This window comes from Bactrocera dorsalis, unplaced genomic scaffold (genome assembly GCF_023373825.1).
Source record: "Bactrocera dorsalis isolate Fly_Bdor unplaced genomic scaffold, ASM2337382v1 BdCtg060, whole genome shotgun sequence".
Taxonomy (NCBI): domain Eukaryota; kingdom Metazoa; phylum Arthropoda; class Insecta; order Diptera; family Tephritidae; genus Bactrocera; species Bactrocera dorsalis.
The window spans coordinates 43,224-69,716 of record NW_026038111.1 but is presented as its reverse complement, the minus strand read 5'-3'; positions in this window follow the sequence as shown (position 1 = coordinate 69,716).

Sequence of the window (26,493 nt, the reverse complement as noted above, 5' to 3'; positions counted from 1 at the left end):
GTGAAATTTTTCCAAATACACTGTCGTTATGGCTATATGACAACTCCAATAACCTCAAAACGGTTAATTAGCATAAATATGTATAGTTCATATTTTTACGCAACTTGGTATCGATTGCTTAGTGCATATGTACTAAAAAATCGATTCTACACCTTAATATAAGATTGTGAAATTTTTCCAAATACACTGTCGTTATGGCTATATGACAACTCCAATAACCTCAAAACGGTTAATTAGCATAAATATGTATAGTTCATATTTTTACGCAACTTGGTATCGATTGCTTAATGTATATGTACTAAAAAATCGATTCTACACCTTAATATAAGATTGTGAAATTTTTCCAAATACACTGTCGTTATGGCTATATGACAACTCCAATAACCTCAAAACGGTTAATTAGCATAAATATGTATAGTTCATATTTTTACGCAACTTGGTATCGATTGCTTAGTGCATATGTACTAAAAAATCGATTCTACACCTTAATATAAGATTGTGAAATTTCTCCAACTACGCTGTTGTTATGGCTATATGACAACTCCAATAACCTCAAAACGGTTAATTAGCATAAATATGTATAGTTCATATTTTTACGCAACTTGGTATCGATTTCTTAGTGCATATGTACTAAAAAATCGATTCTACACCTTAATATAAGATTGTGAAATTTTTCCAAATACACTGTCGTTATGGCTATATGACAACTCCAATAACCTCAATACGGTTAATTAGCATAAATATGTATAGTTCGTTCATATTTTCACGCAACTTGGTATAGATTGCTTAGTGCATATGTACTAAAAAATCGATTCTACACCTTAATATAAGATTGTGAAATTTTTCCAAATACACTGTCGTTATGGCTATATGACAACTCCAATAACCTCAAAACGGCTAATTAGCATAAATATGTATAGTTCATATTTTTACGCAACTTGGTATCGATTGCTTAGTGCATATGTGTATATGTACTAAAAAATCGATTCTACACCTTAATATAAGATTGTGAAATTTTTCCAAATACACTGTCGTTATGGCTATATGACAACTCCAATAACCTCAAAACGGTTAATTAGCATAAATATGTATAGTTCATATTTTTACGCAACTTGGTATAGATTGCTTAGTGCATATGTACTACAAAATCGATTCTACACCTTAATATAAGATTGTGAAATTTTTCCAAATACACTGTCGTTATGGCTATATGACATCTCCAATAACCTCAAAACGGCTAATTAGCATAAATATGTATAGTTCATATTTTTACGCAACTTGGTATAGATTGCTTAGTGCATATGTACTAAAAAATCGATTCTACACCTTAATATAAGATTGTGAAATTTTTCCAAATACACTGTCGTTATGGCTATATGACAACTCCAATAACCTCAAAACGGTTAATTAGCATAAATATGTATAGTTCATATTTTTACGCAACTTGGTATCGATTGCTTAGTGCATGTGTACTAAAAAATCGATTCTACACCTTAATATAAGATTGTGAAATTTTTCCAAATACACTGTCGTTATGGCTATATGACATCTCCAATAACCTCAAAACGGTTAATTAGCATAAATATGTATAGTTCATATTTTTACGCAACTTGGTATCGAGTGCTTAATGTATATGTACTAAAAATGGATTCTACACCTTAATATAAGATTGTGAAATTTTTCCAAATACACTGTCGTTATGGCTATATGACAACTCCAATAACCTCAAAACGGTTAATTAGCATAAATATGTATAGTTCATATTTTTACGCAACTTGGTATAGATTGCTTAATGTATATGTACTAAAAAATGGATTCTACACCTTAATATAAGATTGTGAAATTTTTCCAAATACACTGTCGTTATGGCTATATGACAACTCCAATAACCTCAAAACGGTTAATTAGCATACATATGTATAGTTCATATTTTTACGCAACTTGGTATAGATTGCTTAATGTATGTGTGCTAAAAAATGGATTCTACACCTTAATATAAGATTGTGAAATTTTTTCAAACGCACTGTCGTTATGGCTATATGACAACTCCAATAACCTCAAAACGGTTAATTAGCATAAATATGTATAGTTCATATTTTTACGCAACTTGGTATCGATTGCTTAGTGCATATGGACTAAAAAATCGATTCTACACCTTAATATAAGATTGTGAAATTTTTCCAAATACACTGTCGTTATGGCTATATGACAACTCCAATAACCTCAAAAGGGTTAATTAGCATAAATATGTATAGTTCATATTTTTACGCAACTTTGTATCGAGTGCTTAATGTATATGTACCACAAAATCGATTCTACACCTTAATATAAGATTGTGAAATTTTTCCAAATACACTGTCGTTATGGCTATATGACAACTCCAATAACCTCAATACAGCTAATTAGAGTAAATATATATAGTTCATATTTTTACGCAACTTGGTATCGATTGCTTAGTGCATATGTACTAAAAAATGGATTTTACGCCTTAATATAAGATTGTGAAATTTTTCCAAATACACTGTCGTTATGGCTATATGACAACTCCAATAACCTCAAAAAGGTTAATTAGCATAAACATGTATAGTTCATATTTTTACGCAACTTGGTATAGATTGCTTAGTGCATATGTACTTAAAAAATGGATTCTACACCTTAGTATAAGATTGTGAAATTTTTCCAAATACACTGTCGTTATGGCTATATGACAACTCCAATAACCTCAAAAAGCCTAATTAGCATAAATATGTATAGTTCATATTTTTACGCAACTTGGTATCGATTTCTTAGTGCATATGTACTACAAAATCGATTCTACACCTTAATATAAGATTGTGAAATTTTTCCAAATACACTGTCGTTATGGCTATATGACAACTCCAATAACCTCAAAAAGGTTAATTAGCATAAACATGTATAGTTCGTTCATATTTTTACGCAACTTGGTATAGATTGCTTAGTGCATATGTACTTAAAAAATGGATTCTACACCTTAATATAAGATTGCGAAATTTTTCCAAATGCACTGTCGTTATGGCTATATGACATCTCCAATAACCTCAAAATAGCTAATTAGCATAAATATGTACAGTTCATATTTTTACGCAACTTGGTATCAATTGCTTAGTGCATATGGACTAAAAAATAGATTCTACACCTTAATATAAGATTGTGAAATTTTTCCAAATACACTGTCGTTATGGCTGTATGGCAACTCCAAAAGCCTCAAAACAGCTAATTATCATAAATATGTACAGTTCATATTTTTACGCAACTTGGTATCGGCTACTTAGTGCATATGTACTAAAAAATCGATTCCACACCTTAATATAAGATTGTGAAATTTTTCCAAATACACTGTCGTTATGGCTATAAGACAACTCCAATAACCTCAAAACGGTTAATTAGCATAAATATATATAGTCCATATTTTTACGCAACTTGGTATCGAGTGCTTATTGTATATGTACTAAAAAATGGATTCTACACCTTAATATAAGATTGTGAAATTTTTCCAAATACACTGTCGTTATGGCTATATGACAACTCCAATAACCTCAAAACGGTTAATTAGCATAAATATGTATAGTTCATATTTTTACGCAGCTTGGTATAGATTGCTTAGTGCATATGTACTACAAAATCGATTCTACGCTTTAATATAAGGTTGTGAAATATTTCCAAATGCACTGTCGTTATGGCTATATGACATCTCCAATAACCTCAAAACGGCTAATAAGCATAAATATGTATAGTTCATATTTTTACGCAACTTGGTATAGATTGCTTAGTGCATCTGTACTAAAAAATCGATTCTACACCTTAATATAAGATTGTGAAATTTTTCCAAATACACTGTCGTTATGGCTATATGGGAACTCCAATAACCTCAAAACGGTTAATTGGCATAAATATGTATAGTTCATATTTTTACGTAACTTGGTATCGGCTACTTAGTGCATATGTACTACAAAATCGATTCTACACCTTAATATAAGATTGTGAAATTTTTCCAAATACACTGTCGTTACGGCTATATGACATCTCCAATAACCTCAAAACAGCTAATTAGCATAAATATGTATAGTTCATATTTTTACGCAACTTGGTATCGACTGCGTAATGCACATGTACTAAAAAATGGATTCTACACCTTAATATAAGATTGTGAAATTTTTCCAAATACACTGTCGTTACGGCTATATGACAACTCCAATAACCTCAAAAAGCCTAATTAGCATAAATATGTATAGTTCATATTTTTACGCAACTTGGTATCGATTTCTTAGTGCATATGTACTACAAAATCGATTCTACACCTTAATATAAGATTGTGAAATTTTTCCAAATACACTGTCGTTATGGCTATATGACAACTCCAATAACCTCAAAACGGTTAATTAGCATAAATATATATAGTTCATATTTTTACGCAGCTTGGTATAGATTGCTTAGTGCATATGTACTAAAAAATCGATTCTACACCTTAATATAAGATTGTGAAATTTTTCCAAATACACTGTCGTTATGGCTATATGACATCTCCAATAACCTCAAAACGGCTAATAAGCATAAATATGTATAGTTCATATTTTTACGCAACTTGGTATCGACTGCGTAATGTACATGTACTAAAAAATGGATTCTACACCTTAATATAAGATTGTGAAATTTTTCCAAATACACTGTCGTTACGGCTATATGACAACTCCAATAACCTCAAAAAGCCTAATTAGCATAAATATGTATAGTTCATATTTTTACGCAACTTGGTATCGATTTCTTAGTGCATATGTACTACAAAATCGATTCTACACCTTAATATAAGATTGTGAAATTTTTCCAAATACACTGTCGTTATGGCTATATGACAACTCCAATAACCTCAAAAAGGTTAATTAGCATTGTTTAAATGAGTTAAGCATCCCCCCACTTTAACCGGAAAAACTAGCACACACTAATACTTGACGACACCACACTCGCACACAAGACAACTCACCACACTTGTACATCCACCCACTAAGCATAAAGGATGGTCTCCTAAGCAGATTCAAAACATTCGTGCCAGCAATTTCGTCACATACAATTCGCTACCAACATTCGTTTTACACACTGCGCCGCGTCGACGCTTTTCGCCATATACGCATCGCTGATACAAATGGGATTCTTCGCTACCAAGTTCGCATAGACACTGCCTCTTCGATACCTACGCGCTTCTACCGGGATTTCTACCTTTTCTTATCGATGCGCGGAAATTCGACCAGCCGCACCGTGAAATCATCTTCGGCATTGCAGTCTCGCCGCCCCGCATATTACCATTTTTTTTAAATAAAACTTAAAATATTTGTAACATTTAAGTTTATAATTTTGTTATTATATATTTTTAAAATAAAAACAAAATTTATAATAAAATAAATTTTGTATCCTTTAAACATGGTCCTTCGAGCCATTCCGAATGGCACTATTGGTTCCGTCCAATAAAAACAAAAAATACCTTAAAGTCATGGTGACAAACTAAAATATAAAAAAACGATACAAACTTCTACAAAATCAGTGCAGTGGCGAACAAAAACAAACAAAAAACAACCAAACCAGAGTGCAGTGAAAAACAAAAAAAAAAAAAAGGACAGTGACCCAACCAGAACAAAAATCAAAAAAAAAAAACAAGATACCCATATTTTTATATACATACATATACAACAAATAGACAAAAAAGTGCAGTATCGCAACAAAAAAGAAAACACATATGTATATCTGTATACATATTAATTAACTAAAGTGGTGGAAAAAAAAAACAAAAAACAAAAGAAAAAACAAAGTGCAGGAAATAGGGACGAAATTCCTAATTAAACAAAAAAAAACATTAACACATGTTAAAAGTTCGAACCAACAAAACAAAAATTACATAAAAAAAAACAGTGAAAATAAACTAAGAACAAGTGTTTGTTATTATTCGGGCGCGAAACCTAAAAGCATACAAAAAAGCAATAAATAAACGCGCGAAATCTAAAAACGCCTAAACATTAAAACAACAAAGCATACAAAAAACGGATAAAACGGGCGCGAACAATTAAAACAAATATACAAACAAACAACAGCGTAAGGAGGTAGCTGGAGCAAAGAAAGAGAGACAAAACGCAGAAGGAAATAAATCAGCATAAATATATATTTACATCTAAGAAGCCCCTGAAGGAACTAAGTGAGCGTATTCAATCCATTTTTCTATAATTTGTAATATGCATATATATATGTATTAAAAAGAAAATACGGATTTACATACTCATATAAAATCTGTAATAAAAATCCGTTAAAAGTTTGATATAATATACATATACATACATATGTATAGGTATCTAAATATTTAAAAACTTAAATAAAATAATTATTAAATGCCTATACATATGCTAGCTTACCTTTGTGTATTCAAACATAACCATTTAACAAACGCAGGAAGCAACTAATATCCGAGCAATTACTTGCAAAAAATTTCCAGCAAACCCTTTCTGCTTAATAAAGACAGTAAGCGTAAGCCATAAAGTAAAATACAAAAACACAAACAAAATAAATATAACTACATGCACAAACATATATGCATATATATATTTAGTGCAAACATATATACCTCAGCATTATAAAAATAACATACATCAATATGTATGTATAATTGCCAAGCGCAAAATATATATTTATATATTCACATATTTCGATAATTACTATGTACAAGTGGATAGTTGCTTATGTAAAGGGTGATTTTTTAAGAGCTTGATAACTTTTTAAAAAAAAAAAACGCATAAAATTTGCAAAATCTCATCGGTTCTTTATTTGAAACGTTAGATTGGTTCATGACATTTACTTTTTGAAGATAATTTCATTTAAATGTTGACCGCGGCTGCGTCTTAGGTGGTCCATTCGGAAAGTCCAATTTTGGGCAACTTTTTCGAGCATTTCGGCCGGAATAGCCCGAATTTCTTCGGAAATGTTGTCTTCCAAAGCTGGAATAGTTGCAGGCTTATTTCTGTAGACTTTAGACTTGACGTAGCCCCACAAAAAATAGTCTAAAGGCGTTAAATCGCATGATCTTGGTGGCCAACTTACGGGTCCATTTCTTGAGATGAATTGTTGTCCGAAGTTTTCCCTCAAAATGGCCATAGAATCGCGAGCTGTGTGGCATGTAGCGCCATCTTGTTGAAACCACATGTCAACCAAGTTCAGTTCTTCCATTTTTGGCAACAAAAAGTTTGTTAGCATCGAACGATAGCGATCGCCATTCACCGTAACGTTGCGTCCAACAGCATCTTTGAAAAAATACGGTCCAATGATTCCACCAGCGTACAAACCACACCAAACAGTGCATTTTTCGGGATGCATGGGCAGTTCTTGAACGGCTTCTGGTTGCTCTTCACCCCAAATGCGGCAATTTTGCTTATTTACGTAGCCATTCAACCAGAAATGAGCCTCATCGCTGAACAAAATTTGTCGGACGTAAAGCGCGAAACACATTTCGAACCGAACACTGATTTTGGTAATAAAATTCAATGATTTGCAAGCGTTGCTCGTTAGTAAGTCTATTCATGATGAAATGTCAAAGCATACTGAGCATCTTTCTCTTTGACACCATGTCTGAAATCCCACGTGATCTGTCAAATACTAATGCATGAAAATCCTAACCTCAAAAAAATCACCCGTTATAAAATATACATTATAGGAAAAACTTTTTCCAATTCCATTCCCAATCTCTCTCTCTTTACGGAAAAAGTAAATAATACGAGTATTTAAATATATATCAAAAAAAAAAAATAACAACAAAATATACATACTTTGCACAAACTATGCAAAATATATATTAACACATTTATTATTATAAGTCCAGATTGGCAACTATACGGCAATACCTCTTGTTCTTTGGCAAACAAAAACAAGCAGGATTACGTACAAAAAGTGAATTGATCTCTCTAACGAGCTCTCAATTACTTAAAACAAAAACAAACCGAACAGAATTACAAGACATTACAGTTTATACATTGCCAGTATATAGTACATTAGCACAAACAATTCGTGCATACTTAGGCACAAAGCGAATTGATCTCTATAACGAGCTCTCAATCGCACAAGCATAAGTACATACATACATATTTATATACAAGTCCGAGTATTAGGGTGTACCTAATTACAAAATTTCGGACATCAAATATTTTAATATATAACAAAGGCGGTTTAAAAGTAATTTACAATTCAAAATAAAATATAAATAAAAATAATATTGCAATAACATTGCAAAACGATATTAATTAAAAATACGTTTTTACACATATAATCTAAAACCAAAAAAAAAAAACTCTTTCAATTTATTATACTTTATCGCTTCTATTAGAATATCATAAATCAGTTTACACTGAGAAAATCTTTTACAGTATTTTAATATACAAATATACAATATAATAAAAATGGTTAATAACGAAAAAAATCGTAATACACCTGCAGCAGCTTTACGCTCAAAACAGGCTATTAAATTCATTTCAGAAAGTGACAGTTTAACAAGATACTGCACTAGATTTGCCTCTTCACCGATTCACGAAAACTCGGAATCGTTACTAGAAATCAAAATTGTAAATCTTAATAATTTTTGGACACGACTCCAAGCGGCTCATGATGCCATAGTAGAATCTGAAGATTCAGATCTACCTCAAAATTTTAAATCATCGGCTTACGATATTTACGAAAACTGCTTGGACCAATATGAGGAAACCAAAGCTATGATCTCCGATCAATTAAAGCTAATTAAAGCAATTGCCCCTACTCTCCACAGTAGAGTAGAGCTGCCACAAATGGACAGTCACGAGGCAAGTTCAGGCATCCACCTCGAGTTGCCTGCATGTGACACAGAAACATTCTATGGAGGTTATGAAGAATGGCCGTCCTTCCGGGACATGTTTACAGCCGTTTACATCAACCATCCACAACTATCAAAGGCACAAAAACTGTATCACCTCCGATACAAAACAAAAGGTCAAGCAGGCGTAATAGTCAAACAGTTCGCTCTCAATGACGAAAATTTTAATTTTGCTTGGGAAGCTCTAAAAGCACGTTACGAAAACAAAAGAATATTGGTCGACAAGCAAGTAACGACACTACTAAACTTGCCTAAAATCAAGAAAGGAACAAGTGAAGAATTTGTAACACTACAATCCACTGTTTCAAATTGTTTGTCCATACCATCGACATTAAATATTCCCACAGACAGCTGGGACCCAATTCTGGTAAACATTTGCACCGCCGCATTGCCAGAAAAGTCGTTACTTCTATGGGAGCAATCGCTCTCATCACGAAAAAAGTGCCCAACGTGGCAACAGATGAAAGATTTTCTCACCACCCAATATGAAATTGCGGAAAGGTTAGAAGAAAAAACTAAGAACATTAAACACGACCAAAATAGAAGCTTAAACATACCCCAAGTTAGAAGCAAAAACAAATCAAACATAATTTTTAACAAAACACAATCGTTCACATCCGAACAAAGAAAACACACGTCATGCGAACTATGCACAAGAGGGCATAAGCTTAAAACTTGCGAGAAGTTTAAAAAATTAAACATTAACGAAAGGAACAACTTTGTCAGATCAAAAAGGCTCTGTACAAACTGCTTGTCCAATACACATAATCTTAAAAATTGCAAAAGTAAATACAATTGCATATATTGTCACAAAAGACACAATTCAATGCTGCACTACAGCACATACCCTAACTCACCCTATAAAAGCGCTAATAAATCAAGAACCACGGGATTAATTGCAAACACAAATCCCAAAAACCAAAATTGTAAAAAAAGCCAAGAGACACCATGTTGCTCAAAGGCACAAAAAGTTCAAACGCTGCACAGCGAAGCACAAGGTGGACTTGTTACTGAACTAGTTACCACCATACCAACTCAAGTTGAGGACAAATACCTTAATCCACAATTAAGGAAATTACAAAAGTTAAGAAAACTTCCATTAACAAACAAAACTATACAAGATCAGTATTGTGAGCACTTCTCTAAAGCCTCAAATACTCGATCAAATAATGGCCGGTACGCTGTACGACTACCACTAGAGCCACAATTTTGCAATGCCCCACATAAAGGTAGAAAAAGCAAGGTCAGATTCCCTCTGACAACCACATATAAAAACACAAAAATATGTTCGTAACCTTTCGACCCCGCAGGATGGCATCCGCCAATAATGATAAAAAAATCCTGCTTAAAAAATCACAAGTTATGTGGCGCTCTACTAAACGCCAAATTAGTGCATACGCACTAAAACATAAAATACACAATTGTATCAAAAAATCGACATTTTAAATAAAATCTTAAATAAAATTAAGTTTCAACGAGCACCAAATGCCCAATTCGATAGTGTGGCGCACCTAGACTTACAAAAAGCAAAGGTCGTTCTTATCGTTCTTACATAAGCGCTCCTCATATGGGTAGTGGATGGGATTCTGTTGTCAAATTTTAACATTCTACTTCAAAAAAGTAGCTAGAAATTACCACAGTACAATTCGAAATGAAGCCGTTCGCAATTCACGGCACTCTCGCAAGATCCCTCTAATTTCATAGTCCTAAATCTAGGACTAAGGAGTACCCATTCTGGCCACATCTGAGCCAGGCATGGAGTAACTATCCTTTATAAGCAGAGGCAAATTATAATTAACCGGTATACCATACCGATGAAATAAGAAATTTAAATAACCGCTAGTAAAATAAATAAAAGCAAACATTTTTTTCTATAATTCTAAGTCGTCAAAACACGCAAAAGGAAATTACTACCTAAAGCACCACTACTTACATAAAATACAAATGTATACTAAAACCAAAATCGCTTCTTACAGCTTATATTATGCAACCTCGGCTACTTCGCCAACACTAAGCAAATTACATGTATCACCTTATACAAAATACTAGGCAAAATATTCGCCTAGGGGGCCCAGGATGTTTAAATGAGTTAAGCATCCCCCCACTTTAACCGGAAAAACTAGCACACACTAATACTTGACGACACCACACTCGCACACAAGACAACTCACCACACTTGTACATCCACCCACTAAGCATAAAGGATGGTCTCCTAAGCAGATTCAAAACATTCGTGCCAGCAATTTCGTCACATACAATTCGCTACCAACATTCGTTTTACACACTGCGCCGCGTCGACGCCTTTCGCCATAAACGCATCGCTGATACAAATGGGATTCTTCGCTACCAAGTTCGCATAGACACTGCCTCTTCGATACCTACGCGCTTCTACCGGGATTTCTACCTTTTCTTATCGATGCGCGGAAATTCGACCAGCCGCACCGTGAAATCATCTTCGGCATTGCAGTCTCGCCGCCCCGCATATTACCAAGCATAAACATGTATAGTTCGTTCATATTTTTACGCAACTTGGTATAGATTGCTTAGTGCATATGTACTTAAAAAATGGATTCTACACCTTAACACAAGATTGCGAAATTTTTCCAAATGCACTGTCGTTATGGCTATATGACATCTCCAATAACCTCAAAACAGCTAATTAGCATAAATATGTACAGTTCATATTTTTACGCAACTTGGTATCGGCTACTTAGTGCATATGTACTAAAAAATCGATTCTACACCTTAATATAAGATTGTGAAATTTTTCCAAATACACTGTCGTTATGGCTATATGACAACTCCAATAACCTCAATACAGCTAATTAGTATAAATATGTATAGTTCATATTTTGACGCAACTTGGTATCAATTGCTTAGTGCATATGGACTAAAAAATAGATTCTACACCTTAATATAAGATTGTGAAAGTTTTCCAAATACACTGTCGTTATGGCTGTATGGCAACTCCAAAAGCCTCAAAACAGCTAATTATCATAAATATGTACAGTTCATATTTTTACGCTACTTGGTATCGGCTACTTAGTGCATATGTACTAAAAAATCGATTCCACACCTTAATATAAGATTGTGAAATTTTTCCAAATACACTGTCGTTATGGCTATATGACAACTCCAATAACCTCAAAACAGTTAATTATAGTAAATATGTATAGTTCATATTTTTACGCAACTTGCTATCGAGTACTACACCTTAATATAAGATTGTGAATTTTTCCAAATACACTGTCGTTATGGCTATATGACAACTCCAATAACCTCAAAACGGTTAATTAGCATAAATATATATAGTTCATATTTTTACGCAGCTTGGTATCGATTTCTTAGTGCATATGTACTACAAAATCGATTCTACACCTTAACATAAGATTGTGAAATTTTTCCAAATACACTGTCGTTATGGCTATATGACAACTCCAATAACCTCAAAACGGTTAATTAGAATAAATATATATAGTTCATATTTTTACGCAGCTTGGTATAGATTGCTTAGTGCATATGTACTAAAAAATCGATTCTACACCTTAATATAAGATTGTGAAATTTTTCCAAATACACTGTCGTTACGGCTATATGACATCTCCAAAAACCTCAAAACAGCTAATTAGAGTAAATATATATAGTTCATATTTTTACGCAACTTGGTATCGATTGCTTAGTGCATATGTAATAAAAAATGGATTTTACGCCTTAATATAAGATTGTGAAATTTTTCCAAATACACTGTCGTTATGGCTATATGACAACTCCAATAACCTCAAAAAGGTTAATTAGCATAAACATGTATAGTTCATATTTTTACGCAACTTGGTATAGATTGCTTAGTGCATATGTACTTAAAAAATGGATTCTACACCTTAGTATAAGATTGTGAAATTTTTCCAAATACACTGTCGTTATGGCTATATGACAACTCCAATAACCTCAAAACAGCTAATTAGTATAAATATGTATAGTTCATATTTTTACGCAACTTGGTATCGATTTCTTAGTGCATATGTACTACAAAATCGATTCTACACCTTAATATAAGATTGTGAAATTTTTCCAAATACACTGTCGTTATGGCTATATGACAACTCCAATAACCTCAAAACGGTTAATTAGCATAAATATATATAGTTCATATTTTTACGCAACTTGGTATAGATTGCTTAGTGAATATGTACTAAAAAATCGATTCTACACCTTAATATAAGATTGTGAAATTTTTCCAAATACACTGTCGTTACGGCTATATGACATCTCCAAAAACCTCAAAACAGCTAATTAGCATAAATATGTATAGTTCATATTTTTACGCAACTTGGTATCGATTTCTTAGTGCATATGTACTACAAAATCGATTCTACACCTTAATATAAGATTGTGAAATTTTTCCAAATACACTGTCGTTATGGCTATATGACAACTCCAATAACCTCAAAACGGTTAATTAGCATAAATATTAATAGTTCATATTTTTACGCAACTTGGTATCGATTGCTTAGTGCATATGTACTAAAAAATGGATTTTACGCCTTAATATAAGATTGTGAAATTTTTCCAAATACACTGTCGTTATGGCTATATGACAACTCCAATAACCTCAAAAAGGTTAATTAGCATAAACATGTATAGTTCATATTTTTACGCAACTTGGTATAGATTGCTTAGTGCATATGTACTTAAAAAATGGATTCTACACCTTAGTATAAGATTGTGAAATTTTTCCAAATACACTGTCGTTATGGCTATATGACAACTCCAATAACCTCAAAAAGCCTAATTAGCATAAATATGTATAGTTCATATTTTTACGCAACTTGGTATCGATTTCTTAGTGCATATGTACTACAAAATCGATTCTACACCTTAATATAAGATTGTGAAATTTTTCCAAATACACTGTCGTTATGGCTATATGACAACTCCAATAACCTCAAAAAGGTTAATTAGCATAAACATGTATAGTTCATATTTTTACGCAACTTGGTATAGATTGCTTAGTGCATATGTACTTAAAAAATGGATTCTACACCTTAGTATAAGATTGTGAAATTTTTCCAAATACACTGTCGTTATGGCTATATGACAACTCCAATAACCTCAAAAAGCCTAATTAGCATAAATATGTATAGTTCATATTTTTACGCAACTTGGTATCGATTTCTTAGTGCATATGTACTACAAAATCGATTCTACACCTTAATATAAGATTGTGAAATTTTTCCAAATACACTGTCGTTATGGCTATATGACAACTCCAATAACCTCAAAACAGCTAATTAGCATAAATATATATAGTTCATATTTTTACGCAACTTGGTATCGATTGCTTAGTGCATATGTACTAAAAAATGGATTCTACACCTTAATATAAGATTGTGAAATTTTTCCAAATACACTGTCGTTATGGCTATATGACAACTCCAATAACCTCAAAAGTGTTAATTAGCATAAATATGTATAGTTCATATTTTTACGCAACTTGGTATAGATTGCTTAGTGCATATGTACTAAAAAATGGATTCTACACCTTAATATAAGATTGCGAAATTTTTCCAAATGCACTGTCGTTATGGCTATATGACATCTCCAATAACCTCAAAACAGCTAATTAGCATAAATATGTACAGTTCATATTTTTACGCAACTTGGTATCGGCTACTTAGTGCATATGTACTAAAAAATCGATTCTACACCTTAATATAAGATTGTGAAATTTTTCCAAATACACTGTCGTTATGGCTATATGACAACTCCAATAACCTCAAAACGGTTAATTAGCATAAATATATATAGTTCATATTTTTACGCAACTTGGTATCGAGTGCTTAATGTATATGTACTAAAAAATGGATTCTACACCTTAATATAAGATTGTGAAATTTTTCCAAATACACTGTCGTTATGGCTATATGACAACTCCAATAACCTCAAAACGGTTAATTAGCATAAATATGTATAGTTCATATTTTTACGCAACTTGGTATAGATTGCTTAGTGCATATGTACTAAAAAATCGATTCTACACCTTAATATAAGATTGTGAAATTTTTCCAAATACACTGTCGTTATGGCTATATGACATCTCCAATAACCTCAAAACGGCTAATTAGCATAAATATGTATAGTTCATATTTTTACGCAACTTGGTATAGATTGCTTAGTGCATATGTACTAAAAAATCGATTCTACACCTTAATATAAGATTGTGAAATTTTTCCAAATACACTGTCGTTATGGCTATATGACAACTCCAATAACCTCAAAACGGTTAATTAGCATAAATATGTATAGTTCATATTTTTACGCAACTTGGTACCGATTGCTTAATGTATATGTACAAAAAAATTGAATTCTACACCTTAATATAAGATTGTGAAATTTTTCCAAATACACTGTCGTTACGGCTATATGACATCTCCAATAACCTCAAAACAGCTAATTAGCATAAATATGTATAGTTCATATTTTTACGCAACTTGGTATCGATTGCTTAGTGCATATGTACTAAAAAATGGATTCTACACCTTAATATAAGATTGTGAAATTTTTCCAAATACACTGTCGTTACGGCTATATGACATCTCCAATAAATTCAAAAAGCCTAATTAGCATAAATATGTATAGTTAATATTTTTACGCAACTTGGTATCGATTTCTTAGTGCATATGTACTAAAAAATGGATTCTACACCTTAATATAAGATTGTGAAATTTTTCCAAATACACTGTCGTTATGGCTATATGACAACTCCAATAACCTCAAAACGGTTAATTAGCATAAATATGTATAGTTCATATTTTTACGCAACTTGGTATAGATTGCTTAGTGCATATGTACTAAAAAATCGATTCTACACCTTAATATAAGATTGTGAAATTTTTCCAAATACACTGTCGTTACGGCTATATGACATCTCCAATAACCTCAAAACAGCTAATTAGCATAAATATGTATAGTTCATATTTTTACGCAACTTGGTATCGATTGCTTAGTGCATATGTACTAAAAAATGGATTCTACACCTTAATATAAGATTGTGAAATTTTTCCAAATACACTGTCGTTATGGCTATATGACAACTCCAATAACCTCAAAAAGGTTAATTAGCATAAATATGTATAGTTCATATTTTTACGCAACTTGGTATCGATTGCTTAGTGCATATGTACTAAAAAATGGATTCTACACCTTAATATAAGATTGTGAAATTTTTCCAAATACACTGTCGTTATGGCTATATGACAACTCCAATAACCTCAAAACAGCTAATTAGCATAAATATGTATAGTTCATATTTTTACGCAACTTGGTATCGATTTCTTAGTGCATATGTACTAAAAAATCGATTCTACACCTTAATATAAGATTGTGAAATTTTTCCAAATACACTGTCGTTATGGCTATATGACAACTCCAATAACCTCAAAAAGGTTAATTAGCATAAATATGTATAGTTCATATTTTTACGCAACTTGGTATAGATTGCTTAGTGCATATGTACTAAAAAATGGATTCTACACCTTAATATAAGATTGTGAAATTTTTCCAAATACACTGTCGTTATGGCTATATGACAACTCCAATAACCTCAAAAAGCCTAATTAGCATAAATATGTATAGTTCATATTTTTACGCAACTTGGTATCGATTTCTTAGTGCATATGTACTAAAAAATCGATTCTACACCTTAATATAAGATTGTGAAATTTTTCCAAATACACTGTCGTTATGGCTATATGACAACTCCAATAACCTCAAAACGGTTAATTAGCATAAATATGTATAGTTCATATTTTTACGCAACTTGGTATCGGTAACTTAGTGCATATGTACTAAAAAATGGATTCTACGCCTTAATATAAGATTGTGAAATTTTTCCAAATACACTGTCGTTATGGCTATATGACAACTACAATAACCTCAAAACAGCTAATTAGCATAAATATGTATAGTTTATATTTTTACGCAACTTGGTATCGGTTACTTAGTGCATATGTACTAAAAAATCGATTCTACACCTTAATATAAGATTGTGAAATTTTTCCAAATACACTGTCGTTATGGCTATATGACAACTCCAATAACCTCAAAACGGTTAATTAGCATAAATATATATAGTTCATATTTTTACGCAACTTGGTATCGATTGCTTAGTGCATATGTACTAAAAAATGGATTCTACACCTTAATATAAGATTGTGAAATTTTTCCAAATACACTGTCGTTATGGCTATATGACAACTCCAATAACCTCAAAAAGGTTAATTAGCATAAATATGTATAGTTCATATTTTTACGCAACTTGGTATAGATTGCTTAGTGCATATGTACTAAAAAATCGATTCTACACCTTAATATAAGATTGTGAAATTTTTCCAAATACACTGTCGTTATGGCTATATGACAACTCCAATAACCTCAAAAAGGCTAATTAGCATAAATATGTATAGTTCATATTTTTACGCAACTTGGTATCGATTGCTTAGTGCATATGTACTAAAAAATCGATTCTACACCTTAATATAAGATTGTGAAATTTTTCCAAATACACTGTCGTTATGGCTATATGACAACTCCAATAACCTCAAAACGGTTAATTAGCATAAATATGTATAGTTCATATTTTTACGCAACTTGGTATCGATTGCTTAATGTATATGTACTAAAAAATGGATTCTACACCTTAATATAAGATTGTGAAATTTTTCCAAATACACTGTCGTTACGGCTATATGACATCTCCAATAACCTCAAAACAGCTAATTAGCATAAATATGTACAGTTCATATTTTTACGCAACTTGGTATCGATTGCTTAGTGCATATGTACTAAAAAATCGATTCTACACCTTAATATAAGATTGTGAAATTTTTCCAAATACACTGTCGTTACGGCTATATGACATCTCCAATAACCTCAAAACAGCTAATTAGCATAAATATGTATAGTTCATATTTTTACGCAACTTGGTATCGGCTACTTAGTGCATCTGTACTAAAAAATCGATTCTACACCTTAATATAAGATTGTGAAATTTTTCCAAATACACTGTCGTTATGGCTATATGACAACTCCAATAACCTCAAAACAGCTAATTAGCATAAATATGTATAGTTCATATTTTTACGCAACTTGGTATCGGCTACTTAGTGCATCTGTACTAAAAAATCGATTCTACACCTTAATATAAGATTGTGAAATTTTTCCAAATGCACTGTCGTTATGGCTATACGACATCTCCAATAACCTCAAAACAGCTAATTAGCATAAATATGTATAGTTCATATTTTTACGCAACTTGGTATCGATTGCTTAGTGCATATGTACTACAAAACAGATTCTACACCTTAATATAAGATTGTGAAATTTTTCCAAATACACTGTCGTTATGGCTATATGACAACTCCAATAACCTCAAAACGGTTAATTAGCATAAATATGTATAGTTCATATTTTTACGCAACTTGGTATCGAGTGCTTAGTGCATATGTACTAAAAAATCGATTCTACACCTTAATATAAGATTGTGAAATTTTTCCAAATACACTGTCGTTACGGCTATATGACATCTCCAATAACCTCAAAACAGCTAATTAGCATAAATATGTATAGTTCATATTTTTACGCAACTTGGTATCGGCTACTTAGTGCATCTGTACTAAAAAATCGATTCTACACCTTAATATAAGATTGTGAAATTTTTCCAAATACACTGTCGTTATGGCTATATGACAACTCCAATAACCTCAAAACGGTTAATTAGCATAAATATGTATAGTTCATATTTTTACGCAACTTGGTATCGAGTGCTTAATGTATATGTACTAAAAAATCGATTCTACACCTTAATATAAGATTGTGAAATTTTTCCAAATACACTGTCGTTATGGCTATATGACAACTCCAATAACCTCAAAACGGTTAATTAGCATAAATATGTATAGTTCATATTTTTACGCAACTTGGTATAGATTGCTTAGTGCATATGTACTAAAAAATCGATTCTACACCTTAATATAAGATTGTGAAATTTTTCCAAATACACTGTCGTTATGGCTATATGACAACTCCAATAACCTCAAAACAGCTAATTAGCATAAATATGTATAGTTCATATTTTTACGCAACTTGGTATCGATTGCTTAATGTATATGTACTAAAAAATGGATTCTACACCTTAATATAAGATTGTGAAATTTTTCCAAATACACTGTCGTTATGGCTATATGACAACTCCAATAACCTCAAAACGGTTAATTAGCATAAATATGTATAGTTCATATTTTTACGCAACTTGGTATCGAGTGCTTATTGCATATGTACTAAAAAATGGATTCTACACCTTAATATAAGATTGTGAAATTTTTCCAAATACACTGTCGTTATGGCTATATGACAACTCCAATAACCTCAAAACGGTTAATTAGCATAAATATGTATAGTTCATATTTTTACGCAACTTGGTATAGATTGCTTAGTGCATATGTACTAAAAAATTCTACACCTTAATAACTATAAGATTGTGAAATTTTTCCAAATACACTGTCGTTATGGCTATATGACAACTCCAATAACCTCAAAACGGTTAATTAGCATAAATATGTATAGTTCATATTTTTACGCAACTTGGTATAGATTGCTTAGTGCATATGTACTAAAAAATCGATTCTACACCTTAATATAAGATTGTGAAATTTTTCCAAATACACTGTCGTTATGGCTATATGACAACTCCAATAACCTCAAAACGGCTAATTAGCATAAATATGTATAGTTCATATTTTTACGCAACTTGGTATCGATTGCTTAATGTATATGTACTAAAAAATGGATTCTACACCTTAATATAAGATTGTGAAATTTTTCCAAATACACTGTCGTTACGGCTATATGACAACTCCAATAACCTCAAAAAGCCTAATTAGCATAAATATGTATAGTTCATATTTTTACGCAACTTGGTATCGATTTCTTAGTGCATATGTACTACAAAATCGATTCTACACCTTAATATAAGATTGTGAAATTTTTCCAAATACACTGTCGTTATGGCTATATGACAACTCCAATAACCTCAAAACGGTTAATTAGCATAAATATGTATAGTTCATATTTTTACGCAACTTGGTATAGATTGCTTAGTGCATATGTACTAAAAAATCGATTCTACACCTTAATATAAGATTGTGAAATTTTTCCAAATACACTGTCGTTATGGCTATATGACAACTCCAATAACCTCAAAACGGTTAATTAGCATAAATATGTATAGTTCATATTTTTACGCAACTTGGTATAGATTGCTTAGTGCATATGTACTAAAAAATGGATTCTACACCTTAATATAAGATTGTGAAATTTTTCCAAATACACTGTCGTTATGGCTATATGACAACTCCAATAACCTCAAAACGGTTAATTAGCATAAATATGTATAGTTCATATTTTTACGCAACTTGGTATCGATTGCTTAGTGCATATGTACTAAAAAATCGATTCTACACCTTAATATAAGATTGTGAAATTTTTCCAAATACACTGTCGTTATGGCTATATGACAACTCCAATAACCTCAAAACGGCTAATTAGCATAAATATGTATAGTTCATATTTTTACGCAACTTGGTATAGATTGCTTAGTGCATATGTACTAAAAAATCGATTCTACACCTTAATATAAGATTGTGAAATTTTTCCAAATACACTGTCGTTATGGCTATATGACAACTCCAATAACCTCAAAACGGTTAATTAGCATAAATATGTATAGTTAATATTTTTACGAAACTGGGTATCGACTGCTTAATGCATATGTACTAAAAAATGGATTCTACACCTTAATATAAGATTGTCAAATATTTCCAAATACACTGTCGTTATGGCTATATGACAACTCCAATAACCTCAAAACGGTTAATTAGCATAAATATGTATAGTTCATATTTTTACGCAACTTGGTATAGACTGCTTAGTGCATATGTACTAAAAAATGGATTCTACACCTTAATATAAGATTGTGAAATTTTTCCAAATACACTGTCGTTATGGCTATATGACATCTCCAATAACCTCAAAACGGCTAATTAGCATAAATATGTATAGTTCATATTTTTACGCAACTTGGTATCGGCTACTTAGTGCATATGTACTACAAAATCGATTCTACACCTTAATATAAGATTGTGAAATTTTTCCAAATACACTGTCGTTACGGCTATATGACATCTCCAATAACCTCAAAACAGCTAATTAGCATAAATATGTATAGTTCATATTTTTACGCAACTTGGTATCGACTGCGTAATGTACATGTACTAAAAAATGGATTCTACACCTTAATATAAGATTGTGAAATTTTTCCAAATACACTGTCGTTACGGCTATATGACATCTCCAATAACCTCAAAACAGCTAATTAGCATAAATATGTATAGTTCATATTTTTACGCAACTTGGTATCGGCTACTTAGTGCATATGTACTACAAAATCGATTCTACACCTTAATATAAGATTGTGAAATTTTTCCAAATACCAATTCCAAATTCCAATAGTTGATATTTTTACGCAACTTGGTATCGATTGCTTAGTGCATGTGTACTAAAAAAATCGATTCTACACCTTAATATAAGATTGTGAAATTTTTCCAAATACACTGTCGTTATGGCTATATGACAACTCCAATAACCTCAAAACGGTTAATTAGCATATACATGTATAGTTCATATTTTTACGCGACTTGGTATCGATTGCTTAGTACATGTGTACTAAAAAATCGATTCTACACCTTAATATAAGATTGTGAAATTTTTCCAAATACACAGTCGTTATGGCTATATGACAACTCTAATAACCTCAAAACGGTTAATTAGCATAAATTGATGAAAAAGTACTCGATTACTATATATTACAACCCGAATATATCGTACTACCAAATAATACAACTCTGTATAATTGTCATCCTTCCATTTTGAATTCTATGTAAGCATAAGTCACTCGTGAAATAAAAGCCAAACTGTAAAGACGTATCTAACTAATCATTTTCTTCATTGTGCTATTTTTGGTGATCCTCAATTACAAAAAACGTCTAACATAGGTTATGGGCCCAGAGTATTGTTTTGCCCAGAGTATTGTTTTGCCCAGAGTACGAGTACAGTTTTCCCAGAGTGCAGTTTTCCCAGAGTGAAGTTTTCACAGAGTATAGTTTTTCCAATGGTTTTCGTTGTGCAAGTGCGTGTGTCGCATTCAAAGGAGCTTTTACGTTAAAAATACGAAAGCGTGTGTGTCGCGTTTAAACGAGTTTTTTCTATTAAAGTGCTAAAGCGTGTGTGTCGCGTTAAAGGACTTTAAATTGAATTCATTGTATCAAATCGAAAAATTGGATGAAACAAATTTTGATTCGTGGAAAGTCCAAATGAAAAGTGTCCTAATACACGGTGAACTGTGGCATATAGTGAGTGAACGTTTGATAAAAAATTAAGAAAATGCGGGTGAGTGGGAAGCACTCGATGAAAAAGCATTGGCTACAATAAAGCGTCGCAGCTTAGCCATATCAAGCAATGCAAGTCGTCGACAGAAGCGTGGAAAGTGCTAGAAAAATTGCATCAGCCAAGTGGGCCTGTGCATAAAGTGTCGTTGTACAAGAAACTATTGAATATGAAATTAAGTGACAATGAAGGTATGACGAAATATTTAAATGATTTTACATCGGTTGTTGAAAAATTATTAGAAGTCGGTTTTGAAATTAAAGATGAGTTAGTGACAATTATTCTTCTTTCAAGTCTGCCGAAGCAGTACGAGCATTTTGTTGTTGCTATAGAAACAAGAGACGCATTACCACCGTTAGCCATTTTGAAAGTAAAGCTTCTAGAAGAATCAGAAAGAAAAAAGCAGTGCAAAATCGGTACAGTTGAATCCCAATTAGAATCGCAAGCGTTTGCAGTGTGGTCGAAGAACGCTGAAAAAGGGGAAAAATCTTCTAATAACCGTAACAAAAAGATGCAAAGCATCAAGTGTTTTAAGTGCGGGCAGCGCGGTCATATCGCCGCGAACTGTAACGTAAAGAGAGACAATTTCGATCATAGAAAGAGAAACGAACATTCGTTTACGTTGTTAGCAGCAGCGGACGCAGAGGCGTTCGACAACACAACCTGGCTTATTGACAGCGGTGCAACATCGCATGTGTGTAGCAATAGAAATTTGTTTATTTCATTAGAACAGCATAAAGAGAAAATCTCTTTGGCTGGTAATAAATACATTACAGCTGAAGGTGTAGGAAATGTGTGAATAAGTTCACATAAGAGTGACATTATTCTTCGGAATGTTTTATTTGTGCCAAATATGTGCAGTAATTTCATGTCGGTCGCGAGAGCCGTAGAAAATGGCCTAAAAGTAGTTTTTGATAAAAACTGTGCAAAGGTTATGAAGGACAGTGAAATAATATTAGAAGCAAAGAAAATAAACAAACTTTTCGTGTTTCAATGCGAAAATAACAAGTGTTTTTCTTTTTCGAATGATAAAGCGGTATCATGGCATGAACGATACGGACATTTAAATTATGGTAGTCTGCAGGAATTAGTGAATAAAGACATGGTTCGAGGTATGGAAAAAGTGACTTTTAGTAAAGACATTGTATGTGAAGTGTGCGCGAAATGCAAAATAAAAGTAAAGTCATTTCCAAAAAATACAGAGAATCGTGCTAAAGACATTTTAGGACTAGTGCAGACAGATGTGTGTGGTCCTTTTCGAACAAAGTCTCTCGGAGGCGCTCGTTATTTCTTAAATTTTATAGACGATAAAACAAGGAGAATGTTTGTGTATTTTTTAAAATCTAAAGAAGAAGTTTTGGATAAATTTAAAATGTTTAAAAACTTAGTAGAAAGGCAAACGGAGAAACGGATTAAAATGATTCGTAGTGACAATGGACGTGAATTTGTAAACAAAGATTTTGATAGTTTTTTGAGTGAGTGTGGTATAAAAAGACAATTGACAGTGCCATACACTCCACAGCAAAATGGAGTTGCTGAAAGAGCAAATCGAACAATAGTGGAAATGGCACGAAGCATGTTATTGCAAAGTGAAGTTAATGAATTTTTATGGGCAGAGGCAGTTGCTACTGCAGTGTTCTTACGCAATAGGTCACCCACAAAAGCATTAAATAATGTGACGCCTTACGTGGCATGGTCAGGACGTAAACCAATTGTGAGTTTTTTAAAAACATTTGGCTCAGAAGCCATCGCATTAAACAAAATGAATAATACAAAGTTTAAACCAAAGGGTAAAAAATATATCATGGTAGGGTATTCGCTTACATCGAAAGCGTACCGCTTATACGACCCTGATCAGCGTATGGTCGTAGAGAAACGAGACGTAACGTTTTTACCAATGAAAAGAAACGAAGCAGTAGATTTTTCGGACACGTTTGGGGACGTGAAAGCTATTATCGAAGAAGGAACATCTGGTGGCCTGAGAGCAGATGAAGCAGACGACAGTGATGACAAGTTTGAAGAAGCGAAAGCATCTAGTGAATCCGGTAGCGATTATCAAGAAAGTTTATGCGAATCTCCGATCCAGGATGAGTGTCCTGCGCAAATAGGGCGAGGCAGGCCTAAGCTAGTACGTAGTGGAAAACCAGGACGTCCACGAAAAATGTATAATACAGTAAACATGATGCAAAATGTATGTGAAATCGAAATTCCTCAAAGTGTTGCCGAAGCTAAAGACAGTAAATATTCGAGCGAGTGGTCAACAGCGATGAAACTTGAATATGATGATGGAAGTTGGTTGACTTACCAAGCAACGAGAAAGCAATCGGTTCCAAATGGGTGTTCACCATAAAACATGACAAGAATGGTGAAATAAATCGTTTTAAGGCGCGTTCAGTTGCAAAAGGATGTAGTCAAAAATTTGGGGTGAATTATACTGACACATTTTCCCCAGTGGTGCGTTACGCTACAATTCGTATGGTTCGTATGCCTTAGCAGCAGAACTAAAAATGTATACACATCAGATGGATGTATGCAGCGCGTACCTTAACAGTGAGCTAAGCGATGTAGTGTATATGCAGCAACCAGAAAATTTCATCGACAAAAGTTTTCCAGAACGTGTTCTGAAGCTCAATAAAGCTATATATGGGTTGAAACAATCTGGAAGAGAGTGGAACCAAAAGTTGGACGAAGTTTTGAAGCGAATCGGTTTCGTGGCGTGCAGTAACGAACATTGTTTGTACAGAATGGGTAGTAAAGGTAATTTATGTCTCATTGCTGTATATGTTGATGATTTGATCGTAAGTTGCCAAGCAAAGAAAGATCTTCTTACAATCAAAGCAGAGATCGCAAATAGCTTCGAGTGTGTCGACAAAGGCCCAATCTCATATTTTTTGGGGATAGAAATCAGTAGAGACGGCGAAACAGGCAGCATAGAAGTTGGTCAATCGCTGTCGACCAGCGAAAACGCCATTAGACATAGGTTTTCAAATTGGGTGCACCAGCGAATCGTGTGGTAAAGCTGACGTCAAACAGTACCAGTCAGCAATCGGTGCATTAATGTATTTAGCCATTTGTACGAGACCGGATATTTTACATTCAGTCGCTAAATTGGCTCAAAGAAATCATAATCCTCACAAAGAGCATGAATCAGGTATTAAGCATATTTTACGATACCTATCAATGACTGAAGATTATAAATTGGTATATCGTCGTACGGGCAAACAAATAGAAGGGTTTGCAGATGCCGATTGGGGCAGCAACAGTCTCGACCGTAAATCATACACTGGGTATGTATTTTTCTTGGGCGGTAGTGCAGTTTCATGGGAAAGTAAGCGACAAAGCAGCGTTGCCCTCAGTAGCACAGAGGCTGAATATATAGCACTATCATCAGCTGCGAAAGAAGCGGTATATCTACGACGCCTAATAGCAGAGATTGGTGTAAGTAACTCAGATGACCCGATCAGAGTTTACGGTGACAACTTAAGCGCACAGCAGTTAGCAAAGAATCCAGTTTATCATTCAAGAAGCAAGCACATAGACATTAAGTATCATTTCGTAAGAGAAGCTATAAATAAGAAACAAATTGAAGTTAAATATATATGTACCAATGATATGATAGCTGATGTACTTACTAAGAATCTATGTAAAATTAAACATGAAAAATTTGTAAAACTCTTAGGTTTTGAACAACAATAATGTAAGCGATCTACTCGTGTTGAGGAAGAGTGATGAAAAAGTACTCGATTACTATATATTACAACCCGAATAGATCGTACTACCAAATAATACAACTCCGTATAATTGTCATCCTTCCATTTTGAATTCAATGTAAGCATAAGTCACCCGTGAAATAAAAGCCAAACTGTAAAGACGTATCTAACTAATCATTTTCTTCATTGTGCTATTTTTGGTGATCCTCAATTACAAAAAACCTCTAACATAAATATGTATAGTTCATATTTTTACGCAACTTGGTATAGATTGCTTAGTGCATATGTACTAAAAAATGGATTTTACGCCTTAATATAAGATTGTGAAATTTTTCCAAATACACTGTCGTTATGGCTATATGACAACTCCAATAACCTCAAAACGGTTAATTAGCA